The sequence below is a fragment of the Giraffa tippelskirchi genome, chromosome 3 (assembly GCF_054371585.1).
Source record: "Giraffa tippelskirchi isolate mGirTip1 chromosome 3, T2T-mGirTip1v1.2.pri, whole genome shotgun sequence".
In the NCBI taxonomy this organism is placed as follows: Eukaryota; Metazoa; Chordata; class Mammalia; order Artiodactyla; family Giraffidae; genus Giraffa; species Giraffa tippelskirchi.
This window is the reverse complement of record NC_137277.1, coordinates 130,428,640-130,453,192: the sequence shown is the minus strand read 5'-3', so window position 1 is coordinate 130,453,192 and position 24,553 is coordinate 130,428,640. Positions and strand designations below refer to the sequence as shown.

Sequence of the window (24,553 nt, the reverse complement as noted above, 5' to 3'; positions counted from 1 at the left end):
GACAATGGATAGAGCTGTACTTCCTTGTGCAAAAATAAATCTGCATAGGTTAAAGGTCTTTTAACTCTAAGCTAAGGTGATAGGTGATAGGCAGAAGGGGCTTGGGAGAAGGAGGATGCTGGGTGAGGGAAGAAAAATGGAGTGTCAGCCTATGGGAGAGGGGGATGGGGAAGGAGGCATGCATCACCAAGGATAACTGGAGAGGTGCATTTCAACAGCTACTCATGAAGCCAGTGGCTCAGGACCTGGGGAGAGGCTAAAAGAGTTCTTGTCTTTGTCATTAGCTTGAATAGGGATCCCAGGTGAACTGAATGGAGGGAGAAGCCCAGAAGTAAGGGCCAGGGGAGAGTTTTTGTTAGCCTGGATAGAGAACAGGAAATAAAATCACTCTAGATATTTTAAGCAAGAGTCCATATAATCCCTCCCATTCAAAATGGCAGCAGGCTTTATTTATTTACTTATTTTTGGAGAAATTGACTAGCTGATTCTAAAATTTATGTGTGGAACAGCAAAGCACATATGCTAGCCAAACAGCTTTTGGAAAGAAGAGTGAAATTAGAGCACTTGATTTCAAGTTTTCCTATAAAGCTATGGTAATCAAGACAGTATGGTATTAAGCAAGAATAGACATATCATGTTTTGAGCAGAAGGAAATCTCATAGAGAGAATTGTTGTTATTTCATTGCTCAGTCATGTCTGACTCTTTGTGACCCCATGGACTCTAGCCTTTCAGGCCCGTCTGTTCGTGGGATTCTCCTGGCAAGAATACTGGAGAGGGTTGGCATTCTTTTCTACAGGGGATCTTACTGACTGGATTGATCTTTCTTTCTGGATTGAACCCTGGTCTCTAGCTTTGCAGGCAGCTTCTTTACCATCTGAGCCATCAGGAAAGCCCTGTGTTCCCCAAAAGATATGACCAAATCCCAACTCCTGGTTTGTGAATGTAACTGTGTTTGGAAATAGAGCATTTGCAGATGTAATTAAGGTATAATCTTGAGATGAGACCACCTTGGATTGGAGTGAGCCCTAAATCCAATGAGCATCTTCCTTCTAAAAGAACATGAGGAGACCCAGAGAAACATAGGAAGAAGGCCACGTGAAGACAGAAGCAGAGATCAGATCAGAGTGATGCTGCTACAAGTCAAGGAATGTCAGAATGTCAGGGTGGGTGAATAAGGTTATATAATGTCAGGAGCCTCTACCAGAAGCTGGAAGAAGCAAGGAAGTATTATCCCCTAAAGCCTTTGGGGAGAGCATGGCCCTGCCAACACCTTGATTTCAGACTCTGGTCCCTGGAACTATGAGAAAATAAATTTCTGTCTAGTCATAACCACTCAGATGTGGTATTTTGTTATGACAGCCTGAGGAAATTAATGCAACAGGTAAAGTAGAGCTCTCCTTGATGGAGGAAATTTTCTTTGAGCTTTTGTTGGGTTGTCTTTTTAGAATTTATAATCGGTTTGCAGGCACCCTGATCTTCATCTTTTGAGATTAAGCATTCAACTTTTTTTCATTTTTTTTTTATTTAAAAAAAAGCATTTTTTCTCTCCATGAACTTCTCCCTAAATTTCTCTTGCTAATCCAAGTCCTATACCATGGAAGAACCCTGGAGAAGGAAATGGCAACCCACTGCAGTATTCTTCCCTGGAAAATCCTGTGGACAAAGGAGCCTAGTGGGCTACAGTCCAGGAGGTCGCAAAAGAGTCAGACATGACTTAGCAACAAAATGACAATGAGAAAGAGTAGGAAGATGTGGCTTTAGGGTCAGATAGCTGCGGGTTTAGGCACTGACTCTGCTGTGGGAACTTGGGCAAGTTGCTTAAATTCTCTGGGCTTTGTTTTCCTCATCTGTGAAAATAGAGATGATCTCAACATGTCTTTCATAGTGTGGGTGGATAGTGTAACATACATACCTAACATGATGGAGTAGTTCTCATTCTTTATCCCTTTCCTTCAAGACCAAAGTCAGGACCCTCTTCCAGGAAGTTTTCTGTCTGAGGAACATTAGCTTCAAAGTCTTTTCCTTGCAGTAAAACACAGCTCCCCTTGAGCATACACTGTGCATGCTATTCCCCAACATATATAGACCTCACCCGCCACCTCCTGTCCTGGGAGGGCCAAGCAACGGTCTCCACTTCTGCCTTCTGTCTTTCTTTTGTGGCTTTCATCAGCATCTAGCACAAGACTAGTGTGCACATGCACACACACACAACCATACTGAAGGAGCCACAAAGAGGTGTAACCCTGAGTGGATAGTAAAGCTTCTGCCTTGCCACTGGGGATGTGTGTCTTTACCTCCCGAGCCCCATTTCCTGAGAGTGACTGTGCAAAACTCAGCCTGAAAATACTCAAGTAGAAACAGGGTATCCCTAGGAGACACATTGTAGAGATGAGGGCTGTAGCCTTTCAGTGGAGTAGAAGTTTGTTAGTACTTACCTCTCTCTGTTGCAAACACAGTAATTCTTTTTTAAAAAAAAAAGAAAAAGGAAAAAAAAAGCCTGCCACTTTTGCCCCATTTCTCAGAGATTTCTGCACAGCCTCACTGAAGTCGAGCCTCATTACGAGGACTTTATTAAGCTTACAAAACAGACGGGGAAGAGCAGCGTGAAGCATACAGAGCTCAACTTGCCAAAACAAATGAACAAAGCACCTCCTGATGCTTGGACCCCTCGGGGACGTCAGCCCAGGAGACCTTGAAGGCTATTAGGATGCAACTTTATTAACTTCACTCAGGCACGCGGCAGTTAGCCCGGGGCGGATCCAGCAGCTCCTGGCTAGAGCGGGAAATCCAAGTTCAGGACTCCTCCTCAGTCCTGTCCTGCCGCTCACTGCCCTGCCCTAAACACGGTTGCTATTGTAGCCCACTTGTTCCTCTCACTTCAAGGCCCCGGGATCAGAGGGTTTGTTGGGGGCATCTTTTACTTAAACGTGCCTCTCACTTACCTGTACATCTACAGCCAAGCCATATTGAAGTTGAGAGGGGTAGGAGAGGGAGAGAGAGAAGCCTGCAAGGATAGATCACTTTTGCTCAGTAGTCTTGTCATACCAGCCTGCTTGACCATTACCCACTCCCACCCCGAATGTTCCCCATACTTGAAAAGAGATGAAGAGGGAGTTACTCTAGGATGCCTTTGTCTTCTAGGAGAGTTATTGGGAAAGTCATGTCACCTCTGAGCCTCTCTGTCATCATCTGTGAAATGGGACACACATGAACTCCAGCCCAGCACCTGGCATGTAGTAGGCCCCTGCCTGTCAATCCTCCTCACCTCTTCCTCTCCCATCAGGAGCCGCTCTGGGCAGGCGAACCTAGGTGCATGGGGAGCTGTAGGCTGGATGGGGCACTGCCAGCCTTGACCTCTCTCTACAGCCATGTGTGCTCTGAGTTGCTCTAAACACTTTATAAAACATCTGCTAGTTCCAGTCTATACTTCCCTGGGGGACTGTATGGTCCCTGTTGCCTTGAAACAAAGGATTTACCCTTTGAGATAGCAGTGTTGAAGGGGACTTTGGGCTGCCCAAAGGTGCAGCCCCCTAAAGCATCTCCTCTTGTATCTCTCTGAAGCTTTTGAGTTTGGACTGTGATGGGACAATGATGGGGTGGAGAAGGACCTGGATCAGTCCCACAGGGATATACTGGACAGGGATGGAGTCTGGCCTAGATGGGGGAGGGTTACATGTGTTCCCACAACTGTCTGTTAGGGTGGGCACAGTTAGGGGCGGAGATGTCATGGCTGATATCATGGTGAATAGGAGACCCAGCTTGCATTCTTCCCCACCCTGAAGGTTCTCGCTCCACCTTAATAGGCACAGTTGATTTCACTGATGGTTTTCCAGGCTTCTTTAAGTCCAGTGTTGGTGAATTCACATTCACCCTCATGATTTTCTGCTACCAAGCCTGGGGGACCACGCAGACTGGAATGTTCTTAGCGAAGGTGACTGGAAAAGGGGAAGTGCATTTTCTAGTACTACTTCCACAGACTGGAAATCTAAAACTAGAAATGGCTCTGAGGGTTTTTCATAAACAATCTTAATAGTAAAAAAGAATCATAGGACCTCTAACACAGTCGCACATCTTCATGAGGAAGTGATTTTTTTTTTTGACTTACTGGAAATTTGGGTCATTAATGCTTCTCTTTATGTTACCTCTGTCCTGGTTCCATCTAGAAATAATTTTCTCTGAAGAGTGATCAGTTGAACAGGGCAAGATCCTTAAATTGTCCTTTTGTCTGGAGCATGTGAGCTTGAGAAACTGAAAGAGGGTGCTGTGACTCCCAGCTCCCTGAAAATTGACTGATCCCCCAGGGAGCTAATTGCATTTGGAAAGCTAAGGATTCAGCCTGGTGCTTCCTTCAGTCAAGTCTAAGCATAGCTTTCAGGACCCACCAGCTAAGTCCAGATCAGCCCCAATCAACAGCATCATCTTTAGCAGAGGGTTCCTTTGAGCACATTCACTTTGGTAATAATAGTTCCATATAGTGCCTTGGAGATCAAACCAGTCAGTCCTAAAGGACTATGAATTAGTTGCTCGGTCATGTCTGACTCTTTGCAATCTTATAGACTGTAGCCCTCCAGGCTCCTCTGTCCATGGGATTCTCCAGACAAAAATATTGGAGTGGGTTACCATTCCCTTCTCCAGGTGATCTTCCCAACACAGGGATTTGAACCTGGGTCTCCTGTATTGCAAGCAGATTCTTTATCATCTGAGCCATGTGGCTCAGCTAATCCTAAAGGAAATCAATCCTAACACTTATTGGAAGTATCGCTGCTGAAGCTGAAGCTCCAATACTTTGGCTATCTGATGTGAAGAGCCTGGAAAAGACCCTGATGCTGGGAAAGATTAAGGGCAAGAGGTGAAGGGGATGACAGAGGATGAGATGGTTGGATGACATCACTGATTCAATGAACACGAACTTGGGCAAACTCTGGAAGATGATGAGGGACAAGGAGGCCTGGCATGCTACAGTCCATGGGGTCGTAGCAATTCGGACACGACTTGGTGATTGAACAACAACAGCAACATAGCGCCTTGGAGCTCTGGTTTTCTGATTTTCTGTAGTGGTTTTCTGGTTTTCTGTAGTGGTATCTGATCCAGCAGTCCTTGTTGGCAATCCATTTAACAAATGGGACCACGGACTGTATCAGGGAAGCTATAAGGTCTGTCTGGTGCCACACAGCAGATTGGGGTTGGACACAGAACAAGGATCTGAGGCCCCTGTCTGTGACCAAGTGCACCCCTCCCACCCCCATAACCCAAGAGTGTCCGTGTCATCAAACAGGCAAACTCAGCCCAGGTTGGACAGCTTTAGCTTGTTCTTGCTCAATTCATCTACTCAGCTTAACAGAAGAGGACAATTTTGGGGGATGGCTATAGAACATGTTGAGCTTGACTGATCTGGAGTGTGTTTCTAAAGATGCTTCACTTGGTAATGGTGGTAATTGGTGATGCTGGACCTATTTTCATCCTTGAGCAACATTGCAAAGAGAAGCATGCACTGGGACAGAGTATAATCTTCTAAGTGTGAAGCAGTTATTGAATGCTTCCCACCACAGAGATGTCTATAAAATAACATATATATATATATGTGGGCATGAGGCTTCAAAGCCATCTGCTCTTCCCTTCTTCTTGGAGGCAGTCTTCACTTAAGTTGTTCAAGACAGAAGTGTCATTTTCATTCATTCTCCCTTTTTAAAGAGTGTCAACGAAGGAGAGTCCTTAACATCTGTGGGTCAACAGCTTTAGCATTTAACAACGCTCATGGTCAGGAAATTAATCCTGACATTTAACCTAAATTCTTCTTGTTGACTATTTCCTCCATTCCGGGACTCAGTGGAGTGAGGAACAGCTGCTCACCATTCTTCCTTTGCTCTACCTGCTCACAAATGAAAACTGCCACAACCTCTCTCTTTAGCCTTTTCTCCAGGCTCAAGAGTAACAATTCACTTGAGGGTTTTCCCTTTCTTTCTAGGACCTGTTTGTAAACTTATTCTAAATCTTTTCCATATTTCCCACATCATTCTTAAACTGTGATAGTTCAAAGCAATCCTGATTAAGTGGTTCTGTTTTATCCCAGACCATGGACTCTGCACCTTTCTCTCCACTCTCAGGCAATCCCCTCCATTAAAAACAGCCTGACCCAAATGACTTGTGTTATACCTGTATATGCTTGTGGTCCGCTATGGTTTTCTGCTTTTCTTGTATGTGCCCATGGTGTATAGTTTCCTTACCTATTATTTCTTTATCCGGAGCCTGGATTGGTTTTGTTTTTTTTTTAAAGAATCTTGCTTAACGTATTTCCTTGTTGAATCGAATTTTGAAGATTACAGCCATACCTGCAGTATGGCCCACTGATGTTAGATGTTACAGAGGATTCTCTCATATTTTCTTTTTGTACTTACAGATTGCTTGCATGCATATACCCTTGTGCTTTCAAAGTTGAAAACAAAAATTCTCTCATATTTTCTTTTTGTACTTACAGATTGCTTGCATGCATATACCTTTGTGCTTTCAAAGTTGAAAACAAAAATAATAGTATTAAGCACTCGGTGAATACCAGGGCAGTACAGATCTAAGTTCTTTCTCTCAAAGGTTAAGATTTTTTGATTATGTAGGATGTTTACATATGACATTTTGAGAGCCTCACTTAAGATGGAATATATCCAGGACTGGCCTGTGTGGTAACGGTGATGGTGATGACAGTGAACATTTGCTGGGCCAACTATATAGTAAGCATGTGCTAAGCACATTATATAACTCAATTGAAACAGATAATTAACAAAATAAAAATTCCAAGAAAAAATAGATTGGTGAGGGATACCCAATCTATCTATCTTATTCAGTGCTATATCCCCAACATTTGGGAGATGCTTGGCATACAGTAGGTGCTCAATTAATATCATTTAGACAAACTTATTAATTAAACTTTCCCCTCTGTAACACTTACAGCACTGCTTATCTCATCACCTTTCATTCGTTCTCTCCTCTGTCAACAAATATGGTGAGCCTATTGTGCAAGGCACTGTGGAAAATGTTAATATAACTGGGGAGACAGGAAGAGGTATGACTTGAGTTGCACCTAGACTTGGCTCAGATGTCCTTGCCCCAAGTTCATTGCCTTGCTGGTGCTTGCTGGGTTTACAAAGGCTAACATTTTTAGAGACAGGAAAATTGATGGATATTTTTAAGCTGAGAAGTCTTGTCCATGTTATAATGATATGTTATATAACAGATGACTTCTGTCTTCATGGAGGATCATTAGTGCAGGTGAATTTGGGGCAAGGGGTGGCTTCCCAGGATATGGCCAGATTTTGCAAAATGATTTGCCGTTGACAAGAAAGTAATGGGCAAGGGGTTGTAGATAACTTGTTTTCTTAAGACTCCACATACCTGGGTCCATTTTCGTCCATGCCCAATACTTGTATTCAAAAACAGCATAAATTCACACTTTTCTGTTCCAGAAATAGGAAGGAGGGTGAGCTCTCAAAGTAGGGTGAGGGTCCTGGAAGACGAGGGGGTGACTGTGCCTCCAGTGAGTTGTGGGCCTTTGGAGGAATAAGACATGAAAATAAGTAACAAGATGTGCGGTGGGAGATATGTTAAAATCAGAGCCTTCTATCTTATCCCATTGCTCCAGCAGAAGGCAGCTTTCCTCTCCTCTGAACAACCCCTGTGCAATAGTATAACACCTACCTGGTATTCTTCTTATATGTACATATATATGTATTTGTATATGTGTATGTACTAGTCTATATCCTCTCCTTGGCTGTGAGCTCCTAGAGGGCAGGCTTGTCTGCTAAGGTCAGTCTGTCTCCCCAGTCATTTTAGCATTTTCCACAATGCCTTGCGCAATAGGCTCACCATGTTTGTTGACAGAGGAGAGGACGAACGAAAGGTGATGGGATGAGTAGTGCTGTAGGTGTTACAGAGGGGAATGTTTAATTAATGTTTGTTTAACTGATATTAACTGAGCACCTACTGTATACTAAGCATCTCCCAAGTGTTGGGGATATAGCACTGAATAAGATAGACAGAAACCCTGCCCCCAGGATGCTTATACTCAGGTTGGGGACATTGCTTCTTACTTGAGGGCTGAGTGGGCTTTACTGAAGAACTGGTTGTGACTTTGGCCTTGGAATATGGAAGGAATTCTGGTGGGTGACAAAGGGTGAGGAGGTCATTTTACGTGCAGGGTGTGAGTGCAGCCTGAAATAAACTCTGTACATTTCTATCACATGAACATGTGAGACATGACAGCAGATGACCTCACTACAGATTTTGCTGTCTCCCCGTGAGTACGCTTTGCTATAAGAAGACAACGTGGGGTCTGCACTGATTCTAAAACTGAGGGAGAGGTAGAAAAGGAAGATAACTATTTACTGGGCTGGACTTTTTTCATTTACTCTGCACAGTGGTCCTGCAAGTTGGTTATTGCCATCTTCCTTTTGCAGAAGAGGAAACTGTTGCCCAGAGAGGATGTATAATTTTCTGAAGGTCACAGTGAAAAGCAAAAGTGTTAGTCTTTCAGTTGTATCCAACTCTTTGTGACTCCATGTACTGTAGCCTGCCAAGCTTCTCTGCAATGAGATTCTCCAGGCAAAAATACTGGAATGGGTTGCCATTTCCTTCTCCAGGGGATCTTCCTGACCCAGGGATCAAACCCAGGTCTCTCACATAGCAGGCAGATTCTTTACCATCTGAGCCACCAGTGAAGACCCTGAAGGTCACAGAGGAGGATCTAAATCCAGCTCTGACTCCCAAATGTGCACTTTTGACACTTTACCACTAAAGCAAAGGTTTGAACAAACCAACAAGCAAATAACAAGCTGAATCTTTTCTGGTGAACCTCTTGTCCCCTGGTGCCTACTTTACAAGAGTCTTCCTAGGAGTTCAGTTCTCACCATGCCGTGGTGACTTTATTCTCTTTCAAGTTCTTGGTAGCTGGAAGCTGGATGACTCTGCTCGGGGTTCATGCCTATTCTCAAATGTTATCTAGAGGCAGTGAGGTCCATGGGAACTCCTCCAGGTTATAAATGATGACTACAGGGGAATTCACATGGGAGATTAGGAGGGACAGGAAAGGAATAAGTCACCAGACCCAACACAAAGTCATGGGGAGAGTGGGGAAGAGTTCCTCTCATGTTTTCTTAGACTGTTTGGATGAAATCATGGGGCAGGCATTCCCATGAGTTTTGTAATGGTTACACTCAATGGGACACTTCCTTGATTTTCTCTAGTTTCCTATTCTTTTCCTAGAAGCATTGATCTGATCCATCTCTTGAATTTCATTAGCCTCAAGATTGAAGAGTTGGACACTGTTTCCCTAGCCCTTCAGTTTTAGCTTTCCTGGGAATAAGCACGTGAACTATTTTTCAAATAGGAGCTCTGATCACTGAAGCTGGATCTCTGCATCATATTTCCTGTCCCTCCATTACAACTGGGTCGAGCCACGTGATTAAGTTTTCTCCAGTGGAATGTGAGCAGAAGTGATATGGCCATTTCTTCCTGACCCATCAAATCTCTCGTGCTTTCTTTCTTGTTCTCATTGGCTGGAACGGTGAGGACCAGGGCTGCCTTGAGAACCTCTTGTCAAAGTTGACAAAGCCTCTGTTGGCCTGGATCACTGAATGACTGTGTGTAGCAGAGCTACCCTCCAATATGAAGCTTGTCTCTGGACCACCATGGTAAACTTCTGTTGTGTTCCAGCCATTAGACCTCTTGGGTGTGTTGGTTACAGCTGTTTAGCCTACCAAACGGATTCATTCCTTACAGCTGTCATAACAAAATTTTTCTTGGAATGGAACTCAACCACTTTCTGTCTTCCCAAGGAGTTACCACAGTTTCTGTGATAGATTCTGGGGTTACCAGTCTTCTTCTTGCTTCTGGGTTGGACTCAGGGAGGCAGCTGGCAGCTTAAGCCAGTTTAATATACAGTCCAGCACAATAGAAGCCTGTGTGTACATATTTATTACTTTACTTCCTCCTCCATTCCATGGCTTCCAATAAATGAGGAAATTTTAGAAATACAGGTAGACTGTAAGATAAAATAAGAGGAAAAGTTGATATGTACAAATGCCTATAATAAATCTGGTGTCACTTTTAGAGATCACCTTGAGAATCCTGTAGCCAAAGAAAAAAGTAACCAAAGAACGTGACTGATTATGAAAATGAGCAGGTTGATCATTAGGAGAAGCCCAGCTTTCTTGGCGAGGAGGTCTGAACCATTATGTCCTGTAATCCTCAGTGCTATTTGTACACTAAATACACAGTGACAGCATAGTATACATTTTCAGTTCAGTTCAGTTGCTCAGTTGTGTCCAACTCTTTGCGACCCCTGGACTGCAGCATGCCAGGCTTCCCTGTCCATCACTAACTCCCAGAGCAGGCAAATTACATTTTTACTTATTTCCTTTATTTCATTATTTAAAATAATGGATGTGATGTTCATTAACATATGTCATTAGGGAAATGCAAATTAAAATAAGATATCATGACTTACCTATTAAAATGATCAAAATCCAAAATGCTGGCAACATCAAATGCTGGCGAGGATATGGGATAATAGGAATTCTTACTCATTTCTGGGGTAAATATAAAATGGTAAAGTGACTTCGGAAGACAAGCTGGTAGTTTCTTACAAAACTGAACATATTCTTACCATTTGATCCAGCAATTATGCTCCTTGGTGTTTAAACAAATGAGTTGAAAACTTTTGTCCATAAAAAATCTAGCATACCATGTTTATAGTAGCTTTATTCATACTTGACAAGACTTGGAAGCAATTAAGATGTCCTTCAATAGATGAATGAATAAGCAAACTATGGTGCAGCATACAATGGAATATTAGTCAGTGATAAAAAGAAATGAGCTTTCAAGCCACAAAGAGACATGGAGGAAACTTAAATGAATATGGCTAAGTGAAAGAAGCCAATCTGAAAAGGTTACATACATACTATATGATTCCAACCATGTAATGTTCAAGAAAAGGCAAAATTATGGAGCTAGAGAAAGATCTGCTGCTGCTGCTGCTGCTGCTGCTGCTGCTAAGTCGCTTCAGTCGTGTCCGACTCTGTCGACCCCATAGAGTCACTCAATCGTGTCCGACTCTGAGAGACCCCGTGGACTGCAGCCTACCAGGCTCCTCCGTCCATGGGATTTTCCAGGCAAGAGTATTGGAGTGGGCTGCCATTGCCTTCTCCGAGAGAAAGATCAATGGTTGCCAAATCTGGGGGTTGAGGAGGAAGGGTGGGATTAGCAGGTTAGAGCACAGGGGATTTTCAGGGCAATGAAGCTATTTTTCTATACAATACTATAACATTCATCAAAACCCGCAGGGTGTATAATACAAGGCACAAACCCTAATGTAAACTATGGACTTCAGTTAGTAACAGTGCATCAGTATTGGCTCATCAATTGTAACAAATGTACCACACTAGTGCAAGATGTTAAAAATAGGGAAAATCAGGATGTGGGAAGTGGTATATGGGAATTTGTATTTTCACTCAATTTTTTTTCTATAAATCTAAAACTTCTCAAAAAATCCATTAATTAGAAAAAAAGAAAAAGATGCCTGTGTAGATACTCCTGAAACTGCAAGACACTGGGGAATGGACTTGGCACCCCTAGGGAGTGCCAAAGTCTTCCTTTTCTTGTACTCGTTTCATAGAGCCAAGTACCCTGAAGGCTTCCAGAAAAACCTTGCTGACTTACCTTCAGTGAGGGAGCCAGGTCCCATCCAAGGAGGACAAGCCAGGGGGTGGGGGAACTAACACAGAAAAAAGGCTAGTCCCTTCTCAGGACTGCATATTTTACTCTCAGGCAGGATCCTTTAACAGCTTTTCATCTATTACCTAACCAGTGTTGTAAAAGTGTCACTTTTACAGAAATATATTCAACTTGTCTAGGGCAGAAATCCCCAACCAACTTTTTTGGCACCAGGGACTGGTTTCATGGAAGACAAGTTTTCCACTGACCTTGGGAGGGGGGATGGTTTGAGGATCTTTCAAGAGCATTACATTTATTGTGCACTTTATTTCTGTTATCATTATATCAGCTCCACCTTAGAACATCAGGCATTAGATCCTGAGGTTGGGGACCCCTGGTCTAGGGGTTTATTATGACTCCCATTTTGTAGATCAGTAAACTGAGGACTGGAGACCAAGTCCACAGCAGAAGTGGTTGGGAGGGTTCAACCTAGTGCTAATGGCGTGCTCTCAACAACACACAGATCTGCTCATCCAGGTTGAGAAGCAACCCCACCCCACCTCCACCCCATCCCTCCCACCTCTTGCCTCCCCTCCATCTACCTCTTGCCTCTGCTCCATCTACCTCCGGCCTCCCTGGAGCCCTGCCCCAAGGCCAGTTCAACCTTCACCTGGCCCCACTCCTGGCTCTGCCCCCAGCCAGTGTCAGCTCCCTGAACTTTCCCACCCTCTTGGGCAAAGCCAAAGGCTTGGGAGATGCAAGTTCACATTTACCTAGCACCAGAAAAGTGAAAAAAAAAAAAATTCTCCCTAGCCGTTCGTCTTAAAAAATATGTGATCCAAAAGATACGAAGTGTACACACAACAATAACAGATGTTGTTTAACAGGCTTGTAGGACATTCCCATAAAGTTATAAACATATCTTTCAATGGTTACTTAAGATAAACAGATACAAGTCACATATTTTTTGGTACAAGAGACAACTTGCTGTTTGGAAGCCAAATAAAGATTCCTAAACGTGAGATGCACCTGAAAGAGATTAGGAGATCATATCAAGGATATTAAACTTGAGCCAAATCTAACATGCTTTGCTTGGAGTTGTATGTCTCAGCAAAACAAGGGTTTCCATCTCCATGCAGTGGACCCGGGGCTGATAAGGACTCAAGGGACATTTCTCCGCAACCCTACCATGTCTCCCGTTTCTAGTGCAAAGCCACAGTCACTGGGGCAGCCTGTGCTGCCACCCTATTGGCTCAACTTAGCCAACTTTTGCCCAGCTCTTCCTGTGGGAGCTGGGTGCTGACCAGGGGCCAGGCACAAAGAACTGAAATGGAGAGCATGGTCTGATGAGAGAAGCAGATGTAAAAATAGGCACTTTAATCAAACGGGGTCATTTATGGGAGAATCGTGTGCTCAATCAATGGGCTCCGGAAGCCAGACTGCTGGGGTTCAAACCCTGGCTCTGACAATTACTTGCTCTGTATCCTGGGGCAAGTCAATTTACATCTCTGTGCTTCAGTGTTGTCATCTATATAATGGAAGCATAAAAGTACCTGCCTGTATAATATATTGTCTTTTGTGTAAAAATTTACCCTAAACTTAGTGGCTTAAAATAACAAATACTTCTAATGTCACAGTTTCTGTGGGTCAGAAATATGGGCATTGCTTTTGGGTGCCCCTCCTCGCAATCTCTCATGAGAATATGGTCAAGGTGCAGCTGGGGAGGCGGGCACCTCGGGGCTCCACTGAAGATGGTCTGCTTCCTAGTTCACTCACAAGGCTGTAGGTGGCCTCAGGGCCTCTCTGGCTGTTGGCCAGAGACATCAAGTCTTTGCCACATGGGCCTATTGAACTATGCACTCCTGACAGCTTGCTTCTCCCACAGAGAGAGGGGGAGAGAGCGAGAGAGTCAGAAATCAGCATTTTGTGATCTAATTATGGATTCGACATGTTAGCACTTTTGCCATATTCCTATTTGTTAGAAGCCAGTTTCCAGTTGTGGTCCATACTGAAGGAAAGGGGATCCCACAGGGGCAGGAGCCCCAGTGCGGGTAGGGGGACTGGGGCTGCCTTCTAGGCCTTCATACAGGGGTAGCACTCACCATGTGAAGGGGAGTTGTGCCTTTGCTCCTGGGGCCCCAAGCCCATTTGTTCTGACCTCTTCAGAGAGTAGCCAGGTGCTGAGCTTTTCTTTGGGTCATGGGAGAAGCTGAACCGCGTAAAGAAGAGATAGGGGACAGGCTTAAGAATGAGGACCGGACCTGTGGCCAAACCTGGGTTTGACTTGCAATTCCTCAACTTGACCCTGGCCCCTCAAACTTTATTGTGATACTGTCCACCTGGGAGATATTGGATTTAGTCATGTAGGGTAGGGCCTGATATTCTGCCTTTCTACCAAGCTCCCAGGAGATACCAAAGTGGCTGGGCTGTGGACCACACTTCAGTTAGCAGCAGGGAATCAGGCAACAGGCCCTCCTTCAGTAGCTCTTTTTTACAAAGACCTGGGAAAGCCGGAGTCTCCACCCCTTTTGTGCTTCGTCCAGCTGAGCAGTTAGGCTATGTGAAAACAGAAAGAAAACCAATGATACAGAAGCAAAGGTAACTAGGGTAGGGCCAAGGGGAGAGAAGGAAGACCCACTGGATGAGGTGTGATTAAAATAACCCTGCAGGATAGATTCATTCCATAAGGATGGAGAGCAGGGCTTTAAATTGGCTGGAAAGAGAAGTTAGGGTCCAGAGAGCAAAGGACCAGGCTAAATGCCAGGCTAAATTGTTTGGATTTGGTTCTGAAGTCTGGCATTGCCAAACTCAAATGCCTGCAAGGGTACATGAGAGACAATAAGGAGTGGTGGGGTCTGTGGTCAGCCAGAGAGAGCCCGTCTATCTAAAGGGGCTGTTCCTATTCAGGCCCAGCTGATTGTGACCACATGGGATTGTAGCCAGACCATTTGGCTTTTAAAGCATGGTCACATCTGGAATTTTATGTAAAATCATTCAACTTTCAGATGTTGTGGGGCTAAATAAAATTAATTTCCAATCATATCTGGCTTGAGAGCCCCCCAAATCATGACTTCAGATGAAGGCAGGAGACAACAAAGGAAAGTTTGGGTCAGGAAGCTGTGTAGTAGGGGAAACCAGATTCTACTGGATGATGTCCACAGTGAACATTGGTCAGGAGAGAGCGTGCTGCCTGATGCCACTGCTCTGCACCCGTGAGCTCCAAGTCTATTTAAGCAGTAACTCACCTGGGTAAGAGGGCTCCTGAGACCTCTTACCTGAGCTCCAAGGGAAGGTGTTCACTCTGCATGGAGACAGTTGCCTGCTTTAAACACAGAGCTAAACGTGCCTCCTCGTCTTCCATGGTGCCCCCGAGACTGGCCATCTCCAGCCTTGTTAGAAGCCGTTGTGCAATTTGAGGTCATGTAGCAAAGGAGAGTTGGGGATGTTTGTGAACATCTCAACCCTGTCATCTCCTAGCTTGTTATCTGCCAGCAAGTTGGTCGGCTGTTTTTGCCTGTTTCCTGTATTTCTAAAATAGTCACAGATAATCGTACTTCTCTCACAGGTAGCTGGGAAACAAATGCAGTAATAGAGGGTAACTCCAGTTTCTTGCATGGACTAAGTGCTCAATTAATTGTGTTTTTATTATCATCACTATCCAGTTTAGAGCAATAGAACACTAGCTTTGGAAGGGTCATTTGGAATCATCCAACCCCCTCTCTTTACAAAGTGGGAAACTGAGACACAGAATGGGTGGGTGACTTGGTTCAGGGTGAGGTGGAGTCAGCCAAGATCCCCCAGCTCCTGCCCCTGTGCCATGGCTTCTCTCCAGTGATGAGCACAGGACCCCTTGCAAGGCAGAGTTGGGAAAGAAATGAATGGACCAAACATCATGAGAACCAGGAAATGAGAACTCTCATTTCCTCCTCCTCTTTGTAACACTGCACTCTTCAGTCTGGTGGCTCAGCAGTAAAGAATCCAGCTGCCAATGCAGGAGACACAGATTTGATCCCTGGGTAGGGAAGATCCCCTGAAGAAGGGAATGGCAACCCACTCCAGTATTCTTGCTTGGGTAATCCCATGCACAGACGAGCCTGGTGGGCTATAGTCCATGGAGTTGCAAAGAGTTGGATACAACTTAGTGACTGAAAAACAACAGAAATCCTTGAGTCATTTAAAAGTGTGTGAAGAGACGCATGGGATCCAGGGATTTGGGCATTTAGAAATGTTGAGGAATTCACCAAATATTGGAGTTAGTTGTTACTGTTTCTAGCTACCTTCCCTCCCTGCTCCCCCCCTCTCTCCCTCCCCTTCTTCCTTCCTTCCTTCTTTCCTCCTGTGTGCCTGTCTGCCAGTTTTTCCTTCATTTAGTCCATTTTTATTGAGTACCTACTATACTCCCAGTTCTTTGGGCACCATATTAGGCACTGGAAATACAAGACTGAGTGAAGTTGTCATTGTCCCTTCCTCACAGGACTTACAGGCAAGAGGAAAACGCTTGATCATCAAATGATCTCACAAAAGGGGCGATGCTTTGAAGGGCACCATAGGGGCTGTTATAGGGAGTGTGTGTGTGTATGTGTGTGTGTGTGCACGTGTGTGAGCATGAGGGGGAGAGCAGAGCTCTGACCTGGTCAGGCCTCCCTGAGGACATGGCACTGGTGTTGTGAGCTGAAGGGACAGTGTTGGGAGGGGGACATATCCCAAGAAGAGGGAATAAGAAGTGCAAAGACCCTGAGCAAATGCAAGAAAGCCAGAGATAGTGGCTAGAAGTCTTGGTAAAGTTTTTTTTTTTAATTTCTTTAGTTATTTTAATTGGAGGATAATTACTTTACAATATTGTGATGGTTTTTGCCATACATCAATATCAATCATCCATAGGTATACATGTGTTCCCTCCATTCTGACGCCCCCCATCCCTCCAAGTTGTCACAGAGCAGCTCTGGGTGCCCTGTGTCATATACCAAACTCTATTTTACATATGATAAAAGTAAGATTTTGATCTTGATTCTAAATGCTGTGGGAAGCCACTGAAGTTGTTTGTTTGTTTGCTAGCAGATTTGCATTGTAAAGAGATCCTTCTGGCTGCTGCATGGAGAAGGACCTCCCTGGGGCTGGGGGTGGAAGGAGGGAGATCAGCTTAGGCAGGGGTCAGAGGTGCAGGTGGTGTGGAGGCTGAGAAGCGTGCATCAAGAGAAATTTGGGAGGTAAAACTGTCAGGATATAGGCAGTTGTTAAATGGTTGTAAATACTTAAAGGATTTCCTCCACAGAGTGAGAAATCCCCGGGCTCAGGGAGGCAGCTGCTCTGCTCCCCCCAAACAGAGCACATCAAGCCCCAAGCACGGTCCCTGGGAAGCTGCTGTCTGCGTGCTAATACCGATTTTCCACCAGCACTGCATCACTGAGGATTTATTAAGAGCGCACCATGGGCCAGCACTGGGCTGGGCACCATGGCCCTCTGCCCTCCTCAAACTGATAGGGTACGGGATGAGACCGAAGGCTGCATGCACAGCTGGTCACTGCATCTACTACACCAAAGATCTGGGGGAGAAGCAGACTGGACTGTATTCTTCTAGATGTTTCCAAAGATCCCCAAGTTGCTACGGCCAGAAGGATATTTAGGTTTCTTGTGTATAAAGGAATCTTTGTCCTTCAGAAGTTTGTATCATGTCCAATAAATATCCATCTAGGCTTTCTTCAGAATGACATCAAACACCTATATGCAAGTGGTGAGAAATTCGGATATTTTCGAATAGAAGAAGAATGACTCGGAAGTACTAGGAAATCACGCATTTCACAGACTGAATTTTTCAGGTTTTAGCCAGATGGCAGGGTTTGGAGAGCTCTGCTTTAGCCCTGTCTGCACAGCCATTCTGGAAAACTGGAAGGACAGCTTCTCCTTTGGCAGCCAATTGAGATGGCTGAAATGATAAGAAATGAGTTTTTCCTATTGTATGCATGCTCAGTCACTCAGTGTCACTCTTTGTGACCTGCCAGGCTCCGATGTCCATGGAATTTTCCAGGCAAGAATACTGGAGTGGGTTGCCATTTGCTTCTCCAGGGGATCTTCCCAACCCAGGGATCAAACCTGCATCTCTTGCATCCCCTGCATTGGCAGATGGGTTCTTTACCAACTGTGCCACCTTTGCCCTTCATTAGCTGCATCAAGCTGTCTGTCCTCGCAGGTTCCTGGGAGCCCAGCCCTCTGGAGGACCTTGGACTGAGCCCTGCCCAACTATCTCCCTCCTGCTGCAGACTCATCCAATGGACAGAGGCAAGGAGGTGAAGAAAAGTCTCTAAGAAAGAAAAAACACAATCTCTCCAAGTGTTTCTGGTGCTAGACCCTGTGGGCACTCTATTTCTAACAAAGGCTGGTGGGTAAGAAGTGAAGCTGCTGCTGATTTGTTGGTCTGACTTTACTGACTAGAGAAATGCATTCAACACTTTAAATGGCCCTCTTGAGCATTTCTTCTTCCCTCTACAGGTTCCAGAAAATTCACCAGCAAATATTATTGCTCCAGATCACTAGGGAAGGGCTGTATCGGTGACAGAACAAATAGAGAAAGAAAACAAATTGTTTGCAAAAAAATGCGTGGATGAGTAAGAAGATATTTAGGCTCAGATTTACAAATTCCTACAAATGCCACTTCTAGAATGCTCTTCTTATCCAGAGTTGTTTCCTTTTATGGAAAAATCATTCTTAATAAAGATCCCATCACCCTTAGTAAACCTTTCAACTCAAGTTTTCTTTCATGTCTTAGAGGAAATTTCTCTCCATTAGGACTGCTGGTGGATTGGTTTCCCAACAAGAGGAGACACATTTTTTGCTTGCTTGTTTAATATGGGGGACAAAATGAAAGAGGGAGTCTTTTTCCTCTGGTTGTTTTCTTGAGCTTGTAATTTAAAACTATCTTCTTTCAGGGTCCCTTATCCATTGACTCTCACAGAGCAGAAGTTAGGCAAAGGGGACCTTTCTGCCTGCCATGTCTGCCTCCCACTGTGAAATCACAGCAATGCAGGCAGGAATAACTGGGTGAGAACCCCCAGCTCCAGTGCAGTTGTGTAATTTCCTATGATAAATAGCTTGGATGACTGCTAATCAAAATTACTTTCTAGTTCTACCTTGTTCAGCAAGACGAATGCATGACATGGCCCCAGAGGCTGGGATTTGTTAATTTGCAGATGTCTTTGCTCATGTTTGTCTGACCATGCTGGCAGACCCCTCCTCTCTGTGCACGCAGGAGTAGGGTGTAGGCCCCTCTGTCATGGCATCCTGGCCTTCTCACATGCTGACCCACTTCTACAGTCCGGGTACCAGCCACTATGTTCTTTCAGGGAAGCAGCTCTGAGAAACCTATATTCCAGAAAGCAAGTGGGCTCCCAGTGGTTAGAGGACAGAGATGCTGACAGTGTGTATTATCATTCTCATCTCTAGAATTCCCCTCTTCCAGCAGGCTGGAGGACATATGTGGTCAAATGAGCAGGAAGGGGTGAGAAAATCTTTTTTTTTTAATTGGATATTGGGGCCGCAAGATGAAATGTGTCAAGAGACTGTAGCTTGAGAAACCATTATCCACATGGGTTGAAGGATTTTGGGAAGAGGCAAGAAGATCAGCTGAGATGATGTCACTGCCACTTTAGGACTCATCTAATGACAGCAGGGAGAAGAAAAGGCTAATTTCATCCACATGAAGTGGCAAACATGTGAACAGTGATTTACAAGTTCAGCTTTGGGGTTTGCTGCCTTCTGTTTTGGTGGCTTTGTGAGAGGGACCAAGTAAAACCACAAGATGAAGAATATCAATCTGGTGGGATCAAATTCCTCAGTGTGAGCTTGCACAGTCACACCTATGGACCATCTGAGTGGGAAATGTTGCCTGGAGTGAGAGCGATTCCACAGCATGGATGCTATTTCCCTCCTAGGTCTTAACCTTTCGTAGAGAGACAGGCAACCAAGAATGTAGGAAGTCAAAACAAGCCATATTTAGCCGAATTTTACCTTCCATAATCTCTTTACCATGCATGATCCGGCAAGGCAGGAATGCTCTGGTTGGTCCATTCTGCACAAATCTATTCCAGAGGGCTGTGATTTATAATTTAGCTCTGTTCTTGACTCTTCCTAAGAGTGAAGTTAAATGACCCAAGAATAACATTACTCTGCACCAGGACTAGAGAGATAGGTCTTCTAAAGGGTGGTCTTGGGAGCAGGTTTTTACCCAGGGAAACTTAAGCTCAGAGCCCACTCCAAAGTCCCTGTAAAGGTCAGGTCTCCTTGCTGTTTGCAGAGGTTGACAGCGTGGTGAGTTATGAGGTTGGAGGAATAAGTAGGGCTTTTTTTGGCCTTCTCTCCAATGAATCTTGTGTTGATCCAGGCCTGGACGGTTCCACCTTCCTCCCAATGTCAGGCCCTGTTGATAGTGATGGGCCCGATGGAAAGAAGAGAAGGCCCTTCTGCCTCAAGCTTGATGTAGAAAGATATCCACAGTGTGGGAAGGCAGGTTGAATGGGTGGTCACAGGCAGAGAAAGAAGCAGGGCAAAGGTTTGAAGTGTCATTGGTTAAAATATCCTGATGTAAAAGCAACCCTCTTAAAATACTCTGAGAGGGTAAAAAAAAAAAAAAAAAAAAGCCACCTGACAGTGCTTATAAATAGATGAGTGAGATGTTGAAATTATTTTAAGATGGATGCCTTTTTAAACTGCATTCAGAACACCTTTCGGGGCTCCTAGTTGCACAGTTCCTCAAGCAGGAGGTATTTCATCTTCACAACATCTGGAACTGTCAAAGAGGTAGCGCAACAGACCTCGGATGCAGGCGCTTCTACATAAAAATGCTCCAACAAATCATGGCCCTAATCGCAGAGCACCGCGCGCCGGGCTGGGCACCGCGCACCTTGAGGGTTTTGGAGGCAGCCTTCAGAGAGAAGAGCGGCTCTGACCCGGGGCGGGGGAGGAAGACTTAACCGTAACTCCTACTCCCTCTGCTTTAATGCTGAATCAACTGTTGAAAGCGGCTTCTCTGCCATCTCCACCAAGTGGCTAGCAACTGCAAGCAAGTTTATTTTCTGAGCTTGTAGGAGGTGATTGACACAAAAAGTGTTCCCCCCTCCACCCCTTCGGGTAAAATTTCCTCTGTCCCGTAAATCTGCAGGCTTGACAGAGTTGGGTAAATCTGTGCTGTTGTTTAAAGGTGTTTTCATGCTTACTTGCTTTGGGCTCTCCACCGGACTTGTTGGGAGGAGGGACAGCGACAGTGAGAGCTACATGAAGGTGGCCCTACACTGCCTTCTAAGCATGGGCAAAGCCAGACCTGGCCAGGGTATCCAGCTGGACGCTGAACTCTCAGCCAGTGAAGGGCCTTCCATGACAAACCACAAAAATACTAATGATGCTTGAATCCATCTTTTCAGAGGCAAAGGCTCAAATGAGCCTTAAAAACCTGTGGCTTGTTTCATCGCTTAAAATCTTTGTGTGTGTGTGTGTGGTTGTGTTTCCAGAGAGAGGTAAAAACAGGAGGACCCCACAAAGGACTGAGTTTGAACTTTGCAAAATTTTCTGTAAATTCTAGTGATAAAACTAATACTGCTAATAACAAGGATGCTAACTGTAAATGCTTTAATCAGTTTTACTAAAGCATTTTGGAGCTTGTGGAGCAGATGGGAAAATGAAACTGGCTGTTGGAAGCTTTGGAATTTATAAGGACCTCTCTGGTCAACACATAAAAAGAACAGAAACTTCTGTGGGTGAAGGAAGAGCTGGTGTTATAATCTCCGTCATCATCACTATTTTAGCTTTGCTTCCATGACAAAACAGGCACTGCTCTGGTTTTCTAAAGCATCCTTTAAATTCATTTCCTGGCAAGTGGAGCAGTACTCCTGGAACTTGAGAATGCAGGCTGCCTGGGCCACGTTAGAGCCGAGGAAACCCAGCCGGACATGGCTGGGGGTGGCGATGGTTTCAGGGGTCAAATGTTTCAACATCTGGTGCCTCTGAGAAGCCAGCCTCAGTTCTGACACCTCTGTTGGGGCGGAGGTTGGGGGGAGGGACAGGCAGAGGGACAGGAAGACCTGCTGCCATTCTTGGCGTCGGAGAGCTTGGTTTCTTTTCCCCTCTGCTTTTCAGAGAGGACGGCCAAGTGCATGACTTCTACCCCCCTGTGGTAACATCATGCCATGACATACACTCCCGAGACAGGGGCCTTTGTTGCCATGCTTGTGAGAAACATCACCCAAGGCACCTGGGTCCCCCTTTGCATCCTGCTGTCCACAGGGTATCTTTAGGGGAGTGTGGGAGGTCAACCCCAGCATGTATTTTCCAGGTTTGAGATTTCTCAAAATCACCAGCCCTGGGACTTCATTCTGGCCACGAAGCAGAACCAGAACACACGGCAGCCAGAGCCACCAGTAAGGTCCCAAGTTCAACACTCACTGAGTGTCGGGGGTTCAGGAGGACTAGTGGTCTGTCCAGCAACGCTGACACATTTTTTGCAGTGTTTGCATTTTCTCACAGCCTGTACAGCTCCCAAATGTTCCCTTTGCACGGCATGCCTCCCACCCCCAGTTTTATATGGAGCAGATGGTCTTCAAAGAAATCAAGGAGCAGAAGCTGCAAAAGGCTTAAAGGAAAAAAAAAAAGACAGTGAAACTCATATATTTCTTCAAACGATAAGATGAACTACAGATGTTTGCTGAAGGGTGATGGTGCTGCCTACAACTTAAGACTCGACTTAAAAGAAGAGTCCACTTGTGTTTAGCGTTGGACAAGCCCGGTAGCTGTCAGGGTGTGATTTATGGAGGTTGTTTGTGAGATTTTATGTCACTGGGGACATGGCAATTAAAAGGCTCTGTTCTTCAGCTTGCAAAGAATCTTTCTCCAGCACCCAGGCATCCCTGATGGAAGTGTGGTGTCGCCCTGCAGCCAGGCAAGGGTGGATGTGGCCATCCCAGGCCTGGCTTGCAGGTTCTTGAGCTTCCTGAGTTCTGACCAACGTGCCTTCTGGCTCCTGGGCCTCCCTCCTCACCTTCCACATGGTTCTTGGTCTTTGCAAACAGAGTTCTGCTTTTACCTGACACCTGCAGTCAGATTAATCTCACAATAAGCTTGACAAAGTTGCTAAAAGAGAAACAGTTGTCTGTTGCAGGGCCCAGCTGCATATAGAAAACAGCTGCTCCTTGGGCACTGTTTTCAAAAAAGGAAGAAAAGAATCACTGGAAAGCGTTAAAAAAGAACATAAAGCGTATATTGGAAGAGCCAGTAGAGGCCTGTAATTAACACAACAGTAAGTATCTGTGTTTCCATGAAAAGCTTCTTTTTCAGGGCTTGTTGTAACTTGGTCATAAATACTTATTACAAACTGAAACTGAGCAAGCTCTGCTGAAAGCTGTCTCCCCTCCTGTCTCTCTGCTCTCGGAGGCTGATTCTTAATGGGCAAAGAGAGTGACACATCTTGGATACACACACACACTCCCAAACACAAGTCTCGGTACACATCTGTGCAGATGCAGACACCTAGCCCATCACAAGTGTGCACGGGGCCCTGATTCAGGCTGCTGAGGGGTGGGTTCGAGGCAGAGGCTGCAGGGCCTTGGGCAGAAGCAGCGGGAGGAGGCCCCAGAGAGCCTCTGGCCTCTTCAGCAGGAACATGGGGAGCCTTTGAAGTTACCACAACTCAGGTGGAAACCCCTCAGAGCAGCCAAGGAGGAAGTCATTCGTTTTCAAACAAAGGGGAAAATTCCTCAGGACCCTGGTGTTTCCACTCAAACAAATCTCTGAAAAGTTATTCTCCGGGGGGGTCAAGGCCCAGCTGTTCTCCATCTCCACAAGGTTGGGAATAGAGGACATGGGCTGCTGGTCCTGCAGCAGGAGAGATGGAGGCTAGATAGGAGATGGGCAAGGGCCTTGGAACGGGGACCAGGAAGCCCCAGTGGCTGCATTTACAGACGGGGATGGAGAGCACAGCTTTTCAAGGTTGTCCAGTGTTCCTGTTGAAAACAGAAAGCCATTGCCTCTTCATACCAACACTGAGCTCACTCACTATGGAACTCTGAATGAAAGCTGGAGGGACTCTCGCCCATCTTCTCTCCTCTCCCCAATTCAGGCAGAATTACGTCCAAAAGCTTCTACGGAGATGAGAATCTTGCTTATTTTTAAAAGACTTTAAATTATCCAGTAGTGGACATTTGTCATCTCGCTTTGTTCTGTTTTGATCACCCGACTCTTAATCCCCTTTCTTGTCTACGTAGGAGTTCTGCAAATGGTGGATCACAGCGGGTGGCAGAAGTCTCCTCTCATTCCTGAGGCTGAGAAATCAGGGCCCTTTGCAGGCCAGGACAGAGCTTATCTTGGCTTCATTCTGGCATCTCACCTGTGGAAGGTAAGTTTCAGGTGAAGGACGTGCATTGTACAGTTGGGTTGATTTCGACACTATTTGGGGAGGTGATAATAGAACAAACAGCCACACCGAGTGCCTGTCAGTTTGGGTGCATCTAACATTGGGTTCAGGTGTGAGGGTTGAGTGGCTCCCATCAAACAACCCTGTAGTAGATAGATAAAAGCCTGGATAAGGGCTGTGGGCAGCTGGCCAGGGTAGAAGGAGGCAGGCTGGGCAATCTTTCATGAAAACCACAGAGTCTGGTGACATAATTGACGGTTTCACAGCCAGAGCTGGATACAGTTCTAGCTGAGTGACCCTGGGCAAGGCTCAGCTTCAACGAGCCTCAGTTTCCTCACCTGCAAACCAGGAGCCCTTTCAGGATTGTTGTGCAGGTCAAATGGGGCTCACTGCCTGGTTCATGGTAGGTGCTCAATAAGTGACAAGCTCTCTGCCCCAGAGGAAAATCCAGAGGGAGAAGACGC

At 45.4% G+C, this 24,553-nt stretch overlaps 1 long non-coding RNA gene across 1 annotated transcript in view; it reads left to right on the top strand.

The window, feature by feature from the left end:
* LOC145543411 (uncharacterized) overlaps nt 1-20,327 on the top strand; it is a 66,144-nt gene extending 45,817 nt beyond the window's left edge. Inside the window, exon 3 of the long non-coding RNA XR_014080700.1 lies at nt 17,886-20,327. This is a non-coding gene — a long non-coding RNA (uncharacterized LOC145543411). The remainder of the gene's footprint in view (nt 1-17,885) is intronic.
* The last annotated feature ends 4,226 nt before the right edge of the window (nt 20,328-24,553 follow it).